Here is a 22,781-nt window from a genome sequence, read left to right on the forward strand (position 1 = left end):
TTAAGGCAAATTCTGTAGTACTTTTCTCTGTGTAGTGAAAAAATAATTCCCTCCTGTCCTTTTTTTTTTTTTTTAAAAATAATGTAGTCTTCTTGCTATTTATTACACTCAATGCTAAAAGTCGAACAGCATCAGCTCACAGAAAGCTGGCACTGCTCTGAAAATGTGTGCATCCTTGGGTTACATGAATTTGCTCTTCTAATCTGAGGGTACTATAAAGCCCTTAGGGAAAGAGCAGAATGCTTTCCTGTCCAGAGAATTTTGAACACTAGCCAGAGTAAATGAATGTCCTCTGGCTGAATGATGAGGCTCAGACTTATTATGTAGACACCTGTCCATTAAATACTTGTTAGACACAGTCCTTTTGCTCTCCAGTGGCCCTGGGTAAGTCTGATTTCTTTTCCAATCACATTTTAGGGGATATTCTGAGAAAGTGACCTGGTTATCTTGGAGTTCCTAATGGTAAAGGAAAAAAATGTTAGATAGAGTCGGACATGGTACTAAGGTTGGGAAGAGAATTTTTAAGAGTTTACATAATGGTTTCTGTTGCCGGAAACCATAGAAAGAAATAGTACTCAAGAGAGGAAGGAAGCTGTAAAAATGAACTATGGACCGTGACCATGGTAGGGCAATCCAGGAACACATGTGCTTTTGGTGGGGCTATGACCCCTTCAAGACAGGGATGTTCCTGACCAAAGACCATTGGTGCCACTTGCCTCTGTGTGCAGACTTGAACTTTTGCTTCTAACCTTGGTTCAGCACCTACCCACTTGCCTTTAGGCCTCTGACTTTAGTCAGGGCTTGTTGAACATTTGTCCGCCTGTTCTTTAGTCTACTGTGGTGCCGTTGCTGTCTGGTCTCTTTCCTCTCTGCCCTGTAAGGCAGAGAACCAAATTCTGGTTCGGATACTGTGCAAAATATTGAAGTGGATGGAAAGATTGCAACTCTTACTTTTTTGAGGTTTATGGTGAAGGACAGAGCCAGATGCAGGTGCTCAAATAAAGGTAAATGCAAAGAACTATGGGAAAATGAAGGACTTTGTCCCTGATATTTACATCACATGACATATTCAACAAACATTATCTCATTAATCTCTCCATTGTCTTGCGATGCAAGCAGTGTTCTCACTACAAGGTAAGGAGGGAAGTGGAAGCACTTAGGAGGAAAGAAGAAACAATGTGTGAAAGATTAAAAGGCTCTAAATGCAATAAGATTGGGGGGGGACATGCTAAAGAAAAAAAAAGATTCTTTACTGTATTTGGAACAAAAGAGAAAACAAATAGGCCCATTACTGGAGCATTTCATGTTAAAATGATAGGAAATAGAAATTATTATGATCCTGTTTGGCTTCTTATTTATTCTACAATAAGAATAAAAATCCATTGACTGTCAAATTCCCTGAAAAGACACCAAAAGATGCCATTGATAAAACAAAGCAGTAAGGGAGACAAGCATTTTAGAAGAAAGAGAGCAAAAAAGGGATACTTATGAGGTTTTTAGAAGTATATTTTAAGGTCTTTCAGTGGGTAGACCTGATTGGGATTGAGCAAAATTCATGATGTAACTGTTTAGGATTAGCAAAGTGTATTTTAAAGGATAAACAATCATGCAGTGAGTCTGGTTGTGAGGCCTATTGTCTGGGGAAGGGGCTATTAACTATGATGAGGGTCATAGAGTTTCACATTGTATGGAGAAATGGATTTTCAGAATGTTCTTAAAGCAAAAACAATGCAACTTCATTTTCTTGGAAAACTTCCTGGCAAAATTTTCGTGGAATATTGAAGTCACTTGAATGTAGGCAGGTGGATAGTAAAGTCATGTTAATATGGACAGTGTTGGAGATGGTTTCCATTCTCAAAGCAAGCAAGCAAAGTAAAAAATTACTACTTAATCACACAATTTGGTTCTTAGCCTTCTGCCCTGGCCCCTCCAAAATTCGTGTCCTTTTCTCATGCAAAATACACATATTCTATGCCAATAGCCCCCAAGGTCTTAATTCATTCTAGCATCAACTCTAAAGTCAAAAGTCTCACCTATATATCCTCTAAATCAGATGTGGGTGAGACCCAGGGTATAACTCATCCTGAAGCAAAATTGCATAGCAGAGGCAGAAAGGGGGAAGTGTGTATCCACAGACTACAAAAATTTACCCTGAGGCTATAAATTCTTCTGAGCATCTGGATCAGTCCTGGAGGCCCAGTAGGGCCTGCCCCCATCTGTAGGGTAGACCTGGATATAAGGTGGGGGACCCACAGTATGGCCTGAGGCAAGGCTCTGCCCAGCAGAGCCCGGGTGGAGTTGTTTGGAGCCTCGGTTGCTGCGTGGTGGGTGGAATGGGGACTGTAAGAGAAAGTTTCTAAAGAGGCGCATAACAGGGCAGGATCATTTAGGAGACAGACTCCCTCCATTGACTTTCTTATCCCCTAGCCAACAAAAATGCGTATGTTTGAGAAAATGTCTGAATATCTGTTTATGATACCGGAATTTAATTTGGAATAAAATGTATTCCACAATTAGAAATAAAAGTTGGAACTATAAATTTATATGGAAAGGTGCAATGACCAAAATTCATCGCACTGAAGAGTAATTAAGCAATGATGGTACAGTGACCTGATAATAGATCCCTTTCTGATGCGATGGAAAGGAAAGGAAGTTAAAAGGCATGGACGCTGGAAAGGGGGAGAAACATTTACTAAAGACAACACAGAGTAGCAGTCGGTTGGGCAGCACATATACTAAAATTGGACCAATGCAGAGATTAGCATGGTCCCTGAGCAAGGATGGCACGCAAATTTGTGAAGCATTCCATATTTAAAAAAAAAAAGAAGGGGATCCCTGTGTGGCTCAGTGGTTTAGCGCCTGCCTTTGGCCCAGGGTGTGATCGTAGAGTCCCAGGATTGAGTCCCTGCATGGAGCCAGCTTCTCCCTCTGCCTGTGTCTCTGCCTCTGCCTCTCTCTCTCTCTGTCTGTCTCTCATGAATAAATAAATAACATTTTTAAAAGAAGAAGAAGCAGCAGAAGAAGACGATGACGACAGAGTAGAAAAGAGCTGGAATTCCATCAGCAAATACTGCACACTCTATTTGCTATCGGCACTCTCCTAGGTACTGGGGTAGAACAGGTTACAAAGCGGACTCAACCTCAGTGCTCTAGGGCAGGGCTGGAGGGAGAAACAGCCATTAGGCAAGCAAACAAATGAAAAATAGGTCAGTGAGGGCAAATCCTACGAAGAAATATATAGAAGGATAGGAATAAAGAGAATCACGGAAGGGCATTATTTAAAATAATTGAACAGGGAATCTTCTAGAAATAAGATGAGGGTTTTAAGAGAGGTTATAAAGCAATTGAAGAGGGATGCCATGCCAAGGGCTAGACAAAGACACTTCTGCCCTGAGAGAATAGCTTGTGCAAAGGCCCTAGAGTCAGGAGCATGCTTATCATATGCAGGGAACAAGAAGGGCCAGTATATTTGGAAGAGAGGGTGGTGGCAAGAAAATGGAGGCTCTGAATCATCGGAAGGCCTTGGATGAGTGAAAAAGGATGGATTTTTTTCTAGGCTGATAATTTTTGAGAGTAATCCCTGCTTACTTCACTTGAGCACAGAAACATGGAAGATATAGGAAAATAGTCTATTATTCAAAACTTTGTACCCTCCCAGTTTAATGGAGCATCGCCCTGAAGCACCATGCTCACCTTTGCTTGTGATATTTCCCGGAGCCCCGCCTCATACCTTTCATGCTCTATAGGTAATAGGAACTTTTAGAGAGAAAAGAGTCTAAGAGGACTGTTGCCCGCATCCGTGACCCAGTTGTAGCTGCTGGAATGAACTCCCCTTGTCTTATTCCTCAAGGCGAGATTTGTCCTTCCTCCTGCCCTTCTGGGCTTCTGGGCTCTGGGGCCCGTCCTCTGACTGTCCTTGTTTGTAAATCACCTGTTTGCTCTCTTTATTGCCAACTTCCCCTCTTCCATTGGTTCTTTGTCTTGGGCTCTTAGAAAGGCTCAGGTCTTGCCCATCTCAAAACTCCTCCCTCTAAACCTGATGACAAACTCCAGTTCTTGCCGATGTCTTTCTCCTCCTTCAAGGCCAGATCTCCCTCATGTCTCCTGCTCTGCCCTTTTGATACAGGAGAGCTGGGTTCTGGTCTCACAGAGTTGAAGGATGAATCTCGCCGACACAGGAGAGTGAGGAAAGGGACAGAGGTTTATTAAGTAAAGATATAGAGGAAACTCCCAGGGGTGAGAGGGGTCCCGAGAGGGCTGTGCCTGATGGCTTTAGGGCTGGTCCTTTATTGGAAGCCTAATCAGGGAACCTAAATCCTTTTAACATCTCCATTGACATCACCATTGAGTAGGGACTAGTGAAAACATCTTTAATGCCTTACTTCCTTTTTAGAGTCTGATGATTTTGTTGGTTACCCAGGGCAGGTGGTCTGGCTTTGTTCCTTTATCTCTGGTTTCCTTACATCTCAGCATTTTTGGGATTTCTGTGAGCCTGCTTCCGTGGCCCCCTACCTAGCCCTGCCCAGCCCTGTTTGTCCCTCACTTTTCCCCTTACTCTCATTTCTCACCCCAATGAAGTCATCGCCTCACACCACCTACCCACAGAACCCCTTTCTCTTAGTTCTTACTCTTGGCCCAAACTGGCTCATACCCTCCAGTTTCATTCTATGCAAACTCTCAAGTTCCTTTTTAACAATTCTTTCCTCTTCTGTGGCTACCTCTTGGTTTCCTCTGTTCTTTTCCACCTGCCTAAATGTATTCGTTCCATAGGACTGAGCTTCCCAACCATCATGAAGCAGTGATCCCCTGTTCCTTGCTGTGGCCAGAGCCCCCAGGCGAGTTGCCTGCAGACTTGAGCTGTCTTGCCTGTTTACCTCAGTGGGCAGCCCAACCACCTGTGTGTCCTGACATGACAAAGTGCGTGGAAAGTACTGCCCTGGGAGTCCATCCTCACCCCTCCCTGTTTCACCTTCTAGATACTTGCGGTGATCTGCTGCACTTGGCTATGCCCTATGGGGAGATGAATTCTAAATCTATCTCTAGCTGGTATTTCTCTGTTGAGTTCTAGATCAGTATCATCGAACCAAGCATCTCTTCTCGGATGTTCCTCAAATTAACGTGTTCAGTATTAAGCTTTTTATCCCCAGTGCAGTTCTTTTCAAAGAATAGTATCATCAACTACCTACACGTGTGAGTGATTTTTACTTCAACTGCCTTATTCTCATATTGAATCAAGCATCACATTTTCTTGATTTTGGTTTTGTTCTATCATGTGTAGTCTTTTCTCTCATCACTCTGATGTCACTTGAGTTCCTGTCTTTATAATTCCCTTACCCAAACTATTGTGGTAGATCGTACTGTTTAGAGCATTTGCAACTCTTCCCGACAGTTCCCTTGTCTGCGGCAAGACCCTTCTTGTGGGAGAGTTTTACATTCCTCCTCCAATGAATTCAGTGTGGTCTAGGGTTTGCTTTGGCTGAGGAAATGTGGATGGAAGTCATTCAGAGTTAGCCAAACTGTGAAGCTTGAGGACGCAGTTCTCCAGACTGCCAATACCGCTCGAGACTTCTGTCATCAACTACAAGGAGGTAGGGTCCAACTGCAAGGGAGGGAAATGAGGGAAAAGTCCATACGAGACCACCCTCACTTCTGACACCCAATGCAAGTGTAAGGGTTCCCCAAACCATTCTCAGCTTTGGTATTTGCTATAAAGACTCAAAGAACTCACTGGAAGCTATTGTATTCATGGTTATGGTTTATTATGGGCAAAATACATGAATGAAAAATTAACCAAAGGAAGACATGCTAGAGCAAGGTCTGGGAGGGTTCCAAATGCAAAGTGTCCACTATATGCAGGACATTTCGCCCTCCCTGCATTCATATGAGACAATATGCTTGGAATATTGCCAACCAGGGAAGTTCACCTGAGCTCTGAGTTCAGAGTTTTTATTGGGGCTCCATTATATAAGCATGTTTAATTGATTGCCCGTGTCGTTGCCCCCAAATACCTACATCTTTGGGGAAAACCAGGTTCTTTACTGCACAGAAGCAAATTGGATCACTGTTGAGCAGCAGCTTTAAAAGAATTTAAAGAATCCCAGGGTAGGATTTTCTCTATTTCTTTCCCTCTGCTACCTGACTAACAGTGTCCCAGGGAAAGAAGTCTGAAGTGAAGAGGGTGGGGTGGGGAGCTGGGTTGCAACCCAACATGGCCATATAACATGAGCGTGATAAGCACCCAGATTATCAATCAGTGTAAACACCTAGGATTTGGGAGTTGTTTGTTACCAAGGCATTACTTCTAGGGGGGAATCATCTTGTGGATGAAGTAGATGGCATCTGCCGCTGCTTTTTTTTGTTTTTTGCACTTTGATCTGTTGGACCTACCAGAGCCCAGGCCTATGTTTCCAGTCTCCAGTGGTAAACAGATCAAGAAATGTAGATTTCTATCAGGCCAAACTAGATTTCTTCTCACTTTATTCCAGCTTCTCCAATTAGTCACAGGCTGGTTAGGGGAAGATAGGACCCACTTTTCAGGGAGGGAAGACAGGAGCCTTGCAACGTTCTTCAATCCAGCTTTTGAAATGATAAATCAGACCAGGGATTTTGATTCTCCTCTGGCCACTATTGTCTGTTCTCCAAGGGTTAAGAACCCAGAAAGGGAAAAATGGTTGCTCAGACACCCCCAACACTGGATGCCTGCAAAGGCTGAATCTGCTGACTTTAGTGTTTGCTTGGGGGGAGGGGTGGAAGGAGAAGAGGGAAGGTAAGTACTGGAATAGGTAGGAATAGATAGTTCTAGTAGATCTCATTGGCAGTCCATTTTTAATACAAAAGACTATTCAAAGGACAGCAAATGGCCAACAATCTATTTGCTCTTCAGGCAGACAGGAAGGAGTTGGCAGGGGGGTGGGAGGGGGTGTTCTAGGAAAGAATAAATATTTTAGTTTAATCAGTTTGGGTCTATCTTCTAGGATAGAATCAGTTAAGGGTGAAGCAGTTGAGTCTGAGGCTGTTGTATGCACAGGCAGGAAAGCCAGAAAGTGACTGCATGGCTGGCCACAGCGCAGCCTGTCAAGAGGGCGAGAGAGTCTCTGAGAGAGGAGCTGGAGTGGTGGGTGGCTCTGAAGAGGAGGCCAGGAATCTATATTTGATCTGGGAGGTAAAAGGACAAAGTGATTGAAGCTGTTCACATAAGAATTAATTTCCAGGGAAACAGGATACTTAGCAAATTGTCTCTTTTCCTGAATTGACAGATATGATAGGAACTATAGTAATACATCTCAAAGGATGAGCAGTTTATTCCCAGGGGTACTTTATTTACTGAAAAGTAAATCTCACTGAGAACCCGGCTGGAAATATCTTTTCATTTACTATGCTCTCTGCCTGCCTTGCCTTTAATAGAAAACAAGCCAAGAATGTTCTCAAATAAAACTAAAGACCATACGGCCACTAGTGAGTTCCAGAGGAACATTTATAACAATAATTGCAGACAGAGGATCATTCTTTCAGGGATCGCAGTTCCCAGGCCTCCTCGCTGAAGTGCAAAAGAGCAGTACTGTGCAACCCTGTGGCCGATGCTTCCTATAAAGCTCAGAGACAGTCAACTGGGACTCATGGGGAAAGGGAATGTGAACAGAAAGAAAATAGCGGAGAGAACGATTTTTTTTTTTAAAGCATAGGATGATCTAGAGGAAGTGTGTTGAGCTATTCATTAACTCATGAAGAGCTACAACTTAACTTCTTTACTTTTTCTTCTTTCTCTCCTTCTTCAGCTACCAACCTTCTCCTGCATCTGTTTTCCTAATCCTAGGAACCCCAGTAGCAATTCCTGGCAGAGACAAAAGCCAGAATTTCCAGGAGCACTGACAGTTTTGGAAAACTAGCAAGGAATGGCAAGGAGGGAGGCAGGACGGCCATAATGAAATAACACATATGTACAGTGGCTGTCTTCTTGTCACGTGATAATCCTCATTGACATGTTTGAGACTTGGCACAGAAGGTAGATGTTTCTTCCTTTTTTTTTTTTTTTTTTTTTTTAATACTGAAAGGCAGAAAGAACAGCTACTCAGGTGGTTGTGGTGGGTTCGAAGACCTCAAATGGTCCCCTCTCTAGGTTTGTTCTTGGAATTCAAAAGACACTTCGCATGCCATTAAAATGATTTCTTGGGAGCCTGCTGAAGACATGCATCTTTGACTACGCCAGGCCATGGAGCTGTGGCGTTATCTGGGGGTGGGGGTGGGGTGGGAGAGGGGGAGCAAATGCACGTATTTGGTGCTGTCAGAACACATCTTTCTGTTCAGTCATCTCTGTGAGACGATGGAAGGTGCCGGTCAAGCACAGGGTGCATGAGCGCGCTATGTGTGTGTGCATGCACATGGGTATGGGGCATACAGGCTGGGGACACAGAGCCATGGGTGAAAAGAGTTTTTGAAACAGATATTTTCTACTTCACAATTTTCAAATTTCTTACCTGGAAGTACAGTTATTTCTTGATTATGCCTTAATTTATGAACTTTAGTGGTTCCTTGTGTGTGTCTCTCTCTGTGTGTATGTGTGCGTGTGTGTTCAACTAATGAACTTTATTTTTTAGAACAGTTTTAAATTTAAAGAAAAATTGATCACTTATCAGGTGGTCCAGAGATTCACACATACCCATCCTTCTGCCTCCAAATAGAGTTTCCTTATTATTGACATTTTGTACAGTAGGATCTATTAGCTACAATTACTGCACTGATACCAATATGTTATTAACTAAAGCCCATGGTCTATATTTAGCTTCACTCTTTGTTTTGTATAGTTCTGTGGGTTTTAGCAAATGCATAATGTCATGTATTCACCATTCCAGTATCATAGAGAATAGTTTCACTGCCTCAAAAATCCCTGTGCTTCACCTCTTATTTCTTCCCCTAAGATTCATTCTTTGAATATAATGATGAATGAAATAGTTAATTAAATGTACATATGTGCATATGATATATGCATATGTAAGTGTCTAATAGGTGTACGTGTGTGTATGCCCTCATGTGTACATGCAATCTAATATTTAAGTGATGTAATTTCTTTACGGTTGCTTATGCACTATCTCCAGCAAAATAAGAAGCTGAATATATGTAAAATCTTTATACTTGTACCTAGTGACTGAGGTGTTTTCTTTAACAGGACAATCATCTATCATGAAACCCACAGAAGGTCAAACTTATCACCTGACAGTAGCATCATGATCCTTAAGATGTCCTTGCAAAGCCTGGATGTCATGGCAACCAGTATTATCTGTCAGGATCCAGTGCTGCCGAACTTCTCTTAATAAATCAGGCATAATTGGCATATATGCGCTATAATTAATTAAAAGTTATTCAAGTGGAATGATTTTATATTGTGCAACATTAAGTCATTAAATTTACTTGTCCTGATATTCCTTCAGTGTTGGTATTCTTGTTTAGCTTAAAAAAATCCTACATTTTAGTATCAACTGCTTTAAAAAGTAGCTATTTAGGGATGCTATATTGTAAAATAGATCGGTGCATTATTTATTTATTGACTTTTGAGATGTTAAAGTTAAATTCTGGTGGGTTTAGGGCAGAGAAAAAAGAGTTCTAACACTTTCTCTCCATTCTTTAGTAGACTGAAGCTGCTTGCACTGCACGTCTGTGCCTTCAGTCATGGTGCTGGTTAGCCCTGTGGTCGGTAACTATTGCATGGGCAGGAGTGCATGTGTCAGAGATGGTTAACCCACCCACTGTGCCCTCAAGTTAACTTCTTGGTGTGTGCCAAATCTAGGAGGGAGCCGAAAAGAAGTAATTGGTAAAAAGCCTAAACGCAAGGAAGGATTTAGGAAGGGCAAATGGCATCATCCTTTGCTACTCAGGATCCAGAGTATCAGAGGACCAGCAGATACATCTGGGAACTTGTTAGGAATCTGGAACTTCGGGCCCCAATTCAGTTAGACTGAATCATGATCCACCTTATTTTTTTCTTTAAGATTTTATTTATTTATTCATGAGAGATGCAGAAAAAGAGAGAGAGGCAGAGACATAGGCAGAGGGAGACGCAGGCTCCCCATGGGGAATCTGCTGTGGGACTTGATCCCAGGACCTGAGGTCATACCCTAAGCCGAAGGCAGATGCTCAATTGCTGAGCCACCCAGGTGCCTCCAGGATCTGCTTTTGATCATGACCCTCAGATGACCTGGGTGCACAACAAAGTTTGAGAAGCACTGGCTTAGTGGTCAAGAGCTTGCACTCTGGAGCTTGCCATGGGCTTGAATTACAAGCTCTACTACTTTTTAGTTGTAGGGATTGGGCATGTCTCTCAGTTTTAGTTCCTCGATCCTTTAATATGGGTATCACAGTGTATTTACCTCTTGGGAGCAGAATGACGTAACAGATATAAAGTGCCCAGCACAGTGCTTTAGATACAGCAATGCTTGTATCAGCTGTAATTAAAACTGGTTGGAGAGTGACTAAAGAATGTCAACCTAAGTGAGAGAGAAAGAGCCCCGGCTGGGAAATGTGAAAGAGTCTAAGTCAAAATCAGTAAAAAAAAAAAAAAAAAAAAAAAAAAGAGCAACCTTAGAATTTAGGAGATGCCAAGAAAGAGGAAACAGTCTAACCCAGTTTCCTGGGTGAGTTATAGGGCCAGGATTACCTTACAAGTACATTTTAGCTTCCCTACTATTTCAACACATCTCAGGGATCCAAGAATTCAGCTTCGTTGCCTCAGCAGTTCTCATGAAGTAGGAAGAAGGTAAATGAACAGATGAGAAAGGAAGCTTCCTGCATTAGAATCACCGGAGGTCATGTTTGGAAGGAGCCCCGAAAGGTAATTTAGCCTGATTATCCATTTCCTGTTTCAGTTCCCACCAAGCTGTTGCCCAGTCTATGGCTGAATGCCATCTGTCACTGAAAGCTCATCACTTCCACGGATTTAACTGTGACAGGGCTGTTGTGTGTGGGCAGAGAAGTGTTTTAGACGTCAGCTGACTCAGATGTTTAGTGTCCAACATGCAGATGAAACAACCAGAGAATTTCAAACACGTTCTCCTGTTTGCAGCCACACTTACTGAAGCATCTACTGTGTCCTAGGCATCAGGCTAGGTGCTTGGAATAAAAATCTGAATGAGACATAGAGCCTACACTTCTGCTGAGTTCATAGTCCAGATAAGTGGCAGCCATGTAAACAATAATTATAATGCAATAAAGGCAAGGAGAGAAGAATGAATGGGTGGCTTGGGTAACAGAGAAAAGGGCCATTCACGCTATTGGAGCATGTTGGGGGACTTGTTAAGAAGATGATTTTTGATATGAGTCTCGATTATAGGCCATTAGTGTTTGTTGGATGAGCATATGGGTAAATGAATTGTATGTGTATGTGTGTGTGCGTGCATGTACTTCAGAAGTGCATGTGCTCTTGAAGGGTACGCGGCGGGTGCGTAGTATCTCACAGTCCCGAGGTTGGCTTCTATGCCGTCCCTTCTTTGCCAGGTGGCATCAGAAATATTATTTCTCACCTATGAATGTCAAATCGAAACAAGGCAGTTCTTAGTGTTTTCTAATAAATAATATTGGTCCGCAAAGTCCTTTTTTTAATTTGTATGTATATTTATTTACATTTCAAGTTTTTATTTAAATTCTAGTTAGCGAATATATAGTGTAATATTGGTTTCAGGAGTAGAATTTAGTGATTCATCACTTGTGTGCCGCATCCAATGCTCATCACAGCAAGTGCCCTCCTTACTACCCATCATCCACCTCCCCTCCAGCAACCCTGTTTTTTCTCTATAGTTAGTAATAGTCTCTTGTGGTTTCGCTCCCTTTCTTTTTTTTCCTTCCTTCCCCAATGTTCATCTGTTTGTTTCTTAAATTCCACAAATAAGTGAAATCATATGGTATTTGTCTTTCTCCGACTTATTTTGCTTAGCATAATATACTCGAGCTTCATCCACATCATTGCAAATGGTAAGATTTCATTTTTGATGGCTGGATAACATTCCGTTGTGTATCTACACACCACATCTTCTTTATCCATTCATCAGTGGATGGGCTCTTTCCATAATTTGGCTATTGTTGACAATGCTGGTATAAACATTGGGATATATGTGCCCCTTTGAATCGGAATTTTTGTATCCTTTGTAAATCCTTTGTAAATACCTAGTAGTGCAATTGCTGGGTTGTGGGGTAGTTCTATTTTTAACTTTTTTTTTTTAAGATTTATTTATTTTAGAGAGAGAGAGAAAGAGAGAGAGATGAGGGGAGAGGCAGAGGGAGAGGGAGACAGAGTCTTACGCACACTCCCCACTGAGTACAGAACTTGATCTCATGACTCTGAGATCACCATCTGGGCTGAAACCAAGAGTTGGCCACTCATCTGACTCTGCCACACAGCTGCCCCTTTTTTTTTACTTTTTGAGAAACCTCCATACTGTTTCCCAGAGTGGCTGCACCAGTTTGCATTCCCACCAACAGTGTATCAGGGTTCCCATTTCTCGGCATCCTTACCAACATCTATTGTTTTCTGTGTTCTTAATTTTGGCCTGACCAGTGTCATGTGATGTCTCATTGTAGTTTTGATTTGTATTTCCCTGATGCTGAGTGATGTGGAGCATCCTTTCTTGTGGCTATTAGCTATCTGTATGTCTTCTTTGAAAGAATGTCTTTTTATATCATCTGCCCATTTCTTAACTGGATTATTCATTTTTTGGATGTTAAGTTTGATAAGTTCTTTATAGATTTTGGATACTAACCCTTTATCAGATATGTCATTTGCAAATATTTCCTCCCATTCTGTAGGTTGCCTTTTAGTTTTGTTCATTGTTTCCTTCACTGTGCAGAAGTTTTTTATCTTGATGAGGTCCCAAAAGTTCACTTTTACTTTCCTTTCCCTTGCTTTTGATGATGTGTCTGGTAAGAAGTTGCTGTGGCCGAGGTCAAAGAGGTTGCTGCCTGTGTTCTCCTCTACAATTTTGATAGTTTCCTGTCTCATATTTTGGTCTTTGAATTTATTTTAGTGTATGGAGTAAGAAAGTGGTCCAATTTCATTTTTCTCCATGTGACTGCCTAGTTTTCCCACCACCATTTGATGAAGAGACTGCCTTTTTCCCATTGGATAGTCTTTCTTGGTTTGTTGAAGATGAATTGACCATATACTTGTGGGCCCATTTCTAGGTTTTCTGTTCTGTTCCATTGATATATGTGCCTGTGGTTGTGCCAGTACCATGCTGTCCAGATAACTACGCTTTGAAATACAGCTTGAAGTCCATAATTGTGATGCCTCCAACTTTGCTTTCCCTATCAAAACACTACCAGCATTTTTCACAGAGCTAGAACAAATAATTCTAGAATTTGTATAAGTTCACAGAAGACCGCAAAGAGCCAAAGCAATTTTGAAAAAGAAAAGCAAAGTTGGATGCATCAAAATTCAAAGTCCTCTTTAAACACATATCACATGTGAAAATAGAGATTTATAAAATGTAAAGTTGTGATTAGCCCATAAACTCATTCTTCATTTTATAGAAGGATTTGTTTTCAGAATGTTTATAATTTCTCTTTGGTGCATTTGAAAGATAATTTGCCTTCATTTTTTTTTGCTGTACCTTGCTTTTTAAAGCAATGTATATCTCAATTTAGGTGGTATTGATCATAAAATAAGTATTTGAAATAATAGAGAAAATAATTTGTGTTTGGAATGTATGGATCAAAGAAGCAATTGGAAAAAATATACTGAATTTAAAAAATTCTAAGAATGTTCCTTCTGTTGAACCATCCGTCCATCTATCCATCCATCCATCTGTCAAACCCATTAATCCATCCAGTATTCCAACTCAAGAGTTACTATTTTTTTTTCTAACATTGTAATGACAGTGAGTACAGAAAACTTAAAAATCATTGATTGAATGTGAAAAGTCTAAGATACTGTCTAGTTATTTCTGCATTTTTCTCAAAAAATAAAATTTGGATCACCCATACACTTACACCTGTTGTAAATCACTGGGTAGCACAACAGATTATTTCTTTTGGGTTCGTTTTTAGGTAGGAATTTAACTTTTGATGAGTGTTATTCTCTAATATCTCAAATCTCTGTAAGTTATTCTTTGATGTGCCTACAACTTGGACCTCAAATGTTTTGTAATGCATTGGATACATTTCACCAGGCTTACCTAAGGAAAACTTCTAAACATATGAACCACTTATAAGGATATCTTTGGCCTTTTGGACATCAACTTGATATGAAACAACAGTTTGTTACAAAAGGTGTAAGTGAATTAGAAACAGATGGATTATATTTCTGTGAATAAATATAATTAAAGGCTTAAAAGCTTGCAGAAATATGCACTAAAACCAAATGGCTCCTAGAACAGTTTGTCTAGGAGCCATGACTAACCTTAATTAGGTTAGGATTCCCTTCCAAGTCAATATCAAAATGTCCTGTGGGTTGCTTCTATCTGTTTCCCACACGTTTGGTCAGTGTTTGTGACTAACTTGGAATCACCAGACAGTTAGATGACCTGGCACACACGTCAAAAGAAGTGTCCTTTAAGTCACTTTGTCGTGACTTCAACATACCCCCTATGGCAGTTACAAACCACCTTATCTTTTCTGCTGGAAATGTGCACTTGTTGCATCCAGTAATTGCTTCCGTTGCATCTCTGGAGCAGGCACTATTGAGTCACGTCCAGGGTTTGCTCAATTAGGATCCAATAAAATGAATCAAGCAGATTTGATGTTTGAGATCCAGAAGAGGGCAGTAGGACACAGAGATTAAATCCCAGTCCACCAGACACTACAACAATGGCTGCTGACAAGTAGTCAGTGTTAAACCTAATGCCTACTTTCCCTTTGGCATACCGTGACCAGCATGATGAGGTTAAGAAAAGAAACTAACCCTTCTGCACCCCTACTATGTGTCGAACACTAACTAGGTGTTAAGTCATAACAGTCTTGAGATGTAGGTAACATAGTATTGCCATTTGTATTAACAAGAAAAATCAATTCTCAGAGAGTTTAAGCAACTTGCCTGAGGTCACACAGCAAGTGGTAAAACTAAAATTAAATTCCTGATCTGACCCCATGGTCTCTGTTCAGCTTTATCAGAATTTGATTACTGACCCCACTGCTCATAAACTTACTCACCTTGGTTGGGCAACTAATGAAACTGTTTGGAACTCCAGTTTCTTCATATTTAAGGTAAGTCTAATGATGCCCTCTTAGCTTTTAAGTGCTAAGAATCAGTTTTTCCATGATCAGTTCTGTCCACGTGGGTAGGTTGTGTCTAGTGATAATGTTTTAAATTAGGATAAAGAATTATAGAAAATTAAATCTAGCAGGGAAACTGGAGAGCTTATCTAACACTTTCATCTTAGAGATGATGAAAGGAAGGCCCAGGTTGTTTCAGTGACTTGTATACGAGCAGGAAGCTTGATAGTGACAGACACTAAAATTCAGAATTGGCAACTTTTGTCCACCTCTCTTCTCTGTTCTCTCTGTATCATTTGCTAGGGATATAGCACACGGAGATTTTGATGATGATCATGCTGTTGAGAGGGGGTGAGGATAACAATAAATGTGCCTGAAGAAATTTGGAAGTTACTTCGTCCTATAAGGAACTTATTTTATTAGGAAGTCCTGTGTCCCTTGCTCCCTTCGTGAGGGAGGCCAACAGGTGGCTAAGACTCCATATAAGATTTGCCTAAGACTGCTGGTTGATAGGAGGATGAGAAGGGCATTTAAGATGCCCACATTTAAGATGCTCTTCAAATAAGAAATGTTAAAATGCAGACCCCAACCCCTGCTAACATCAGATTTATTGGTTTCTATCGATCTTACTGGTTTTGCTGAGGATCCATGATGGAAAAGCCAGCTACTTGGAAACAGTGGAGATTGAGCTAATGTAGCAGTGCCTCCTTTGTGAAATTTTTGGGTTACCAACTGTATTTTTATTATATTTCTTCTAGCTTCTCCCTTTTTGAGTTTGGTACAGTCCTTCTAGTTCCCAAGGTACATTTATAAGGAATTGGGTAAGAGGAAGAGAAAAGGGAGAAAGGAGAGAGAGAAAAAAAGGAGAGGAACAGAAGGGAGAAATGCTTCAGCCTTCATCACCAAGAGGGGAAGAGGCCCAAGTACCTTGTCTATGTGTTTAAGGAATCCCCCAGGTTTCATTGGTCTGTGGACTTACAGACTGTAGCTAGGAAGGCTGATGGTCGGTTATACAGATGTAGAGATCTTCCTATTTAAAGAAATTGCAGCCAGAATTACTCGTTTCCCTAATTTATCCAAAGCTGGCTTTTTGTGTTAAAAATTGCTTGAAAATAGAGATTTCGAATAGTTTAAGTGATCTATGCCCCTGCTCACCTTTGGGATACTTTCCCAGATCCCATTCATGTCTCTTATTTCATCAGATCCTTAGGGCTCTTCCTTCCCCTTGCAGTGCTGGAAAAACAACTTCTCAGGGGTCTGGAGAAAGGCAGTTGAGGTGGTGAACCCTGAACACACGTTCCAGGAGCTCTAGCATGGCTGTCCTGGAGGCTGACGGGAAGGACAGGTGGAGACCTGTGATGTTATTACTTCCAAACTCAGCACTTGAACATCTGTGCTGTTCATTGACCATTAGTCATGTAGTCCCTGTTCCAGTTTTCTGTTATCACTGGCCAAAGCATACATTTTATTTGTACTTTGTGATTTGATATCTTATCTGCATTTTCAGAATGCCCAATCTCAGCTCACCCTCATGATCTAAATGCAAGGTTATGATAATATTTATTGGTCATTTTGAATGACCCTCTGAACAGGACAAAGCTTATGACTTCTATCCAGTCTAGAGAGAATGATTGGAAAGATGGGAAGTGAAATATAAAGAAATAGGGGGAAAAACCCCACCAGTGGGTTGGTAGTGTAACCTGGTATCTTTGGATGCAGAGCTTAGCATATTAACAAATGACAATATTGCCTGTGAAGTGCTGAAATAATTCCTGATATATTGCCTGCTGAATGGCAGCAAAGTGTGATACAGCACTGCTAATGGTATGGGGTGTGAGAGATGATAGGTTCTGGAAGATGGGGCCTGCCCATTCTATGTTGTATTGAGGGCCTGTTGCCTCAGGATACTATTATTTTATCATGATAGATGTTTGATGCAAGTTATAATAATTTCATCACCCACAGTATTCCTGGAAGACGGCTGATAGGATTCACAGACACACAGAGGGATGTGTGCGTGCAGTTTTAAAAAGCCAGTAGTTACCCACGGAGATATGATAATTTTATATGGAATAATTATAGAAAATAAAAGATAGTAAAATTTGAGAGTGAAATTATCACAATAAGCATTAAATGCTTGTATTGCATGTGATAATAAATAAGGAGCTGATGCTCCTTAAAACATGGTCAGGGTTAACGTGGTCAATAGTGTTTAATACAGGTTAGTGGGGTGTTGAGTTATGAGAAGAACAAAGGTCTGACTTTGCCATTTGTACAGTAGGTCCAATGATGGATATTCAGAATATCTTGTATCTCATCATTCTGTAATACCACTATCATTTTTATCATAAAAGAATTATGTTACTCCATATATGAAAAATGCATTCTTGAACCACTGTGAATTAGTTTTTAATGTACTGTGACCTTGGATTGCCCTGGGATATTAATGCTAAATGATTACTTCTGAATGCTTTTTGAATAGCTGCATAGTGCAATTAAATGTGCAATACATCATGGATGACATAGCTAAATGCCTCTTCTGGTCAAGGAACCCAAAGAGGTCTTGGGAATGATGGTAATTCTGCATTGCTGAGGATGGGAGAGAAAAGGATCTCTTGTTAGTAGTGAAATAAGTATAGACTGAAGTAGATGATAACCTTTTCCTGGGGTTAGTCAATGGGAAATAAATTTTTGATTAAGAACCATAAAGGAAGATGATTTTTGATCACTGCCAAAGTAGTGTCCCATTATACCTGCCAAATATGCAAAGTGAATAATTATCATTAGTCTTTCTGAGTGACAAGTTGCCAAATGGCATGTGTGTGTGTGTGTATGTGCGTGTGTGTGTGCGCGTGCGTGAATGTAGAAGTATAGATAAAGGAATAGAGAATTTGGTTCACATTCTAGCCCTTTTTCTAGAACGCGCTTCTACTGAATTACCATTTGTTTCAAGTGCGGAACCTCATAAATCTTGCACTTAATCAAATCTTTTTTTTTTTAATCAAATTATTGGGCCTGGGGAAAGGATGACAGATGAAAGGGTGGTGTGGAAGAGCCAAGATCAGGAAAGGGTGGTGTGGAAGAGCCAAGATCAGGTAGAGGGGCTTTTACCTACTGGCCAATGGTTTGCATCCAACTTTGTTGGCCGGTGGCTGTGGAGGGTCACTGCCCTGCTGGTTGTGGGCTGGTGGCCAGAGTTCAGCTGTCAGCTGACTGCAGACTCTAGAGAGTCTGCAGAAAAGCCAGGAGTCCAGTGGGCCTCCCGGTGGGAACTGGGCTCAGCTCTCTGGACAGATACTCTTTATCTTTAGGTGACAGGAGCTGTTCTGTGAAAAGGCTGCTGCAGAAAGGCCCAACACTAATGCTGTAGGGTGAGTGTTCTGGGATTTCGATCTTCAAGCTATCGACAAAGAGAAATTTTATTTAAGGCAGAGCTCACTAATTTCTCTTTAACTGGTGACATTTTAACAAGAAAGCATTAATAAGGATTTTGGTTCTGTTTCATGAATATGAGCTGCAATGATGCAAGTCCACTTGACTTTAGAACTCAGCCCCAAGTGTGTCACCCTTACCAGGTCCAGCATCCTGTGGCCTCTTGTGAGACCTGCTTGAGATGCTCAGTCGATACTGAAGTGCTCCAGTGAGCCCCTCACAGAGACCCCGGGGGCTTTGTGGCCTCAGTGAGCCCAGAGATGGAAAGGGTTAGAGATCCCCATTCCCAACCTCCCACTCCCACCCCTATCATTGGAGCCCTTGCTTCCTTTCTGGAGAATGTGACCTTGTATTTTAAGTGCTGGTGTTTTGGTATATGAGCTCCAGCCTGGATGCAACATCTTTTTTTTTTTTTTTTTCTAGAATGACACTGATATAAATTAAATGTACATATCTTAGTGCCTACATCTCAACTGACTGACTTCGGATGAGCCTCCCAGGACATTTGGGTGAGGATACACGCAGAGCTGCTCTTCTTGAGTTTGTCATTCTGCTCGTGTTCATTCATCGAGATCTGCATTTTGTGATTATTTATTTGTTAATATATTTATCGTGCGGGCTGCCAGTTCCGCGAGGCAGGGACTTTGCGCTTTGCTCTTCTTCTGTACTCTGCACCTAGCACAGTGCCTTCAACATAATGGGGAGTCAATAAACATTTGTGGGAGGGAACACGTTTGTCAGGGACACGTTTACATGTGTGAATGGAGACAGGGGCCTGGAAAGAGGAAGAGGGTAGGAGAATAATTTTATAACCAATCAAGGTATGAGTTTTAATTACAAAAGCTCCACTATGAAGGCAAGAACTTCAAAGCCCTTCACTGGGGCAGAGTGGAATTAGAAAAGCTTTGGTGCTTCCCTGCAGGCTTTGCAGCTCACCAGCTCTGAGCTAATTTCCTCCTTAAATGAGCAGAAATTGAGAATCTCTGTTTTCTTCCACCAACAGGCCCTGTCTCAGTTCAGATCCTCTCTGTTCCTCACCTGGATTGTAGAAAGGGCCTCCCAACTCACTTTGCTGTTTCAAGAGCCGCTGGCCCCTCTCACATCCTTCCCTCTTGGAGCTGCCGGGGCAATCTTGCTCCAATGCAGACCTGACCAGGCCTCTTCCTTCTCTGTTACTCCACCCTCCTGTCCCACTCTCTGTCCAAACAGGGCAGCTCTCAGGAAGCCAAGCCCCATTGCTCTGCACCTTTGCAAGTTGTGGTTCCTCCTTCCCTTTGGCTGGTTAACTCCTCGTCTTCCCTCAACACTGAGCTCGGTTGAGGAAGTGTTTCCTGATGCCACTCCCCCACCCTCCCATGGCTGGGTCCCATCGATCCCTCTCTTTCATGTGCCCTTTGGTAGCCCAGAGTGCCCGGTAAGCCCATGGTTATTGAGCAGCTCTGGTCCCAGCCTTCATGAGATGCTGAGAAGCTGCAGGGACTCTTCTTCTGTCTCTGAGTCTCGTGTAACCTGCTCGTGGTAGATGTCCAATGAAGGTATGTTGAGTGAATGAGTGAGTGAGTGGCCTAGTCACGGCCTGGCAACACCTCGGCTTGTCCTCCATGGGTCAGATGCAAAGAAGAGAATGCGGTGGGGGGATAGTTGGTTTGCTCAGGTCAGCTGATTAGTCAGTTGTCAGATCTCTGTCTCACTCAGTGCTGCATGGAAAGCAAAGTCAAGTAAAACAAAATGAAAAGCCACTGGAAAAAAGGAGAAAATGTTTTGGCTGGATGGCCGCTGATGTGGTCTAGGCATAGATCTTTCCTTCCTTTGAAATCCCATATTTCTCTCCTGGAACTGGTCTGATACTGTGATTCTGTACGCTCTTGTCTTAGGTCGTTGTTTCAGTCAACTTACGTGAGTTCTATTGTGGGAACGAACAACCTCCGCATGGCACTGGCTTACCACAGCCAAGGTGGCCTACTGGCTCCTTGTTGCTGCATTTCCATCACGAGTCGGCTAGGGCTCTGCCCCTTATCGGGGCCCAGGCTCATGGAGAGAGCAGCCCCCATTTCTCTCTGGGATAGTGCTGGGCTCACAGCAAAGGAAAAGGGGACATGGTTGGCAAAGTACACATCTGGCCTTGGAAAAAAATTGAGACATAATTGACATGCAGCGTTATAATAGTTTCAAGTGTAAACATGATGATTTGAAATGTGCGTGTATGTAGTGAAATGATCACTACAATAAGTCTGATTAACATCTATCACCACACATCCTTAAAAAATCTTTTCCTTGTGATGAGAACTTTCAACCATACAATGCAGCATCACTGTCTGTAGTCATCAAGCTACATGTTACGTCTCCAGGGCTGCTTTATTTTGTGATTAGGAAGTTTGTGTGTTTCAGCCACCTTCCCCCATTTTGCTGCCCATCCTCTAGCCCTTACCTCTGGTGACCGCCAACATTCTGGTCCCTGTGTCTATCAGTTCACTTTGGTTGGTTTGTCTTTCAAGATTCCACATGTGCATGTGATCATGTTTGGCCTTAATGCTTCTGCCTAGAATTGTTGCTTCTATCTGTATTCCCTCAGCCAAAGCAGTGCCAAGGGCAGCTAATTCTACTCCCACGGGAGGGAGGGGCAGCACATAGTGCGGACGATAACGTAGCCTAGGACATCCCCACCCAGCACTGTAGACTCCTGGAGGGCAGCAACGGTGGTGTTCTCTGACTCACAGCCTGCAACCTGGCCAAAGCACCTGACTTATTTTCTTGGAGATAGAGAGCAGGGGTGGCTTGCTTCAGGAGTAACCTAAGACTTATTTGGACCATTACTCTTCTCTGTCATCAGTTACGTTTCAGTTTGTATGATACTAATTGTTTAAAAGCCCTTCTTTTTCTTTTTCTTTTTTTGGCTGGGTACAGTATACTTCATTGATGGTACATGACAAGGTAGGACTCCCCAAGCCCCTCCCCTTCCTCGGGGTCTGGGATGTAAATTAGAGGTCAGGAGATTCTCAGTGTGTTGGGGGATTAAGTTGGGGCAGGGACTCCCCAGCAGCTGAGGGCCTCTCTCTTCCTCTTGTTCTTGCTGGGGCTGGTGGTCCAGGAGGCTCTTACTCCTCGGAGGCCATGTGGACCATGAGGTCCATCATCTGGTTGCTGTAGCCGAATTCATTGTCATACCAGGAAATGAGCTTGACAAAGTGGTCATTGAGGGCAATGCCAGCCCTGGCGTCGAAAGTGGAAGAGTGGGTGTCACTGTTAAAGTCGCAGGAGACGACCTGGTCCTCAGTGTAGCCCAGGATGCCCTTGAGGGGGCCCTCTGATGCCTGCTTCACCACCTTCTTGATGTTGTCATATTTGGCAGCTTTCTCCAGGCGGCAGGTCAGATCCACAACTGACACGTTGGGGGTGGGGACACGGAAGGCCATGCCAGTGAGCTTCCCGTTCAGCTCCGGGATGACCTTGCCCACAGCCTTGGTGGCGCCAGTGGAACCAGGGATGATGTTCTGGGCAGCCCCTCGGCCGTCATGCCATAGCTTCCCAGAGGGGCCATCCACGGTCTTCTGGGTGGCAGTGATGGCATGGACGGTGGTCATGAGGCCCTCCACGATGCCGAAGTGGTCATGGATGACTTTGGCCAGAGGAGCCAAGCAGTTGGTGGTGCAGGAGGCATTGCTGACAATCTTGAGGGAGTTGTCATACTTTTTGTGGTTCACACCCATCACAAACATGGGGGCATCAGCAGAAGGAGCAGAGATGATGACCCCAGCTTTCTCCATGTAGTGAAGACCCTAGTGGACTCCACAACATACTCAGCACCATCATCACCCCATTATCAACATCAGTTGGCAGGATCTTGCTCCTGGAAGATGGAGATGGACTTCCCATTGATGACAAGTTTCCCGTTCTCAGTCTTGGACCGTGCTGTGGAATTTGCCGTGGGTAGAATCATACTGGAACATGTACACCATGTAGTTGAGGTCAATGAAGGAGTCATTGATGGGGACAATATCCACTTTGCCAGAGTTAAAAGCAGCCCTGGTGACCAGGCATCCAACACGGCCAAATCCGTTGACTCCGACCTTCACCATTGTGTCTCAGGGACACGACTGACACTGCACCGGAAGATGAGGCTGTCTGTTGAGGGGGAGGAGCAGAGAGCCAAGTCCTTA

General features: G+C 42.6%; 1 long non-coding RNA gene and 1 pseudogene across 1 annotated transcript in view; both read left to right on the forward strand.

Annotated features, from left to right (window-relative positions):
* Positions 1 to 2,714: 2,714 nt before the first annotated feature.
* On the forward strand, positions 2,715 to 2,815 carry LOC112932684 (U6 spliceosomal RNA; annotated as a pseudogene).
* A 15,610-nt stretch (positions 2,816 to 18,425) lies between these two features.
* The window catches only part of LOC140595165 (uncharacterized), a 42,832-nt gene continuing 38,476 nt past the window's right edge, over positions 18,426 to 22,781 (forward strand). Inside the window, exons 1-2 of the long non-coding RNA XR_011996579.1 lie at positions 18,426 to 18,563; positions 19,048 to 19,133. This is a non-coding gene — a long non-coding RNA (uncharacterized lncRNA). The remainder of the gene's footprint in view (positions 18,564 to 19,047; positions 19,134 to 22,781) is intronic.

This window comes from Vulpes vulpes, chromosome 13, assembly GCF_048418805.1.
Source record: "Vulpes vulpes isolate BD-2025 chromosome 13, VulVul3, whole genome shotgun sequence".
Lineage (NCBI taxonomy): Eukaryota > Metazoa > Chordata > Mammalia > Carnivora > Canidae > Vulpes > Vulpes vulpes.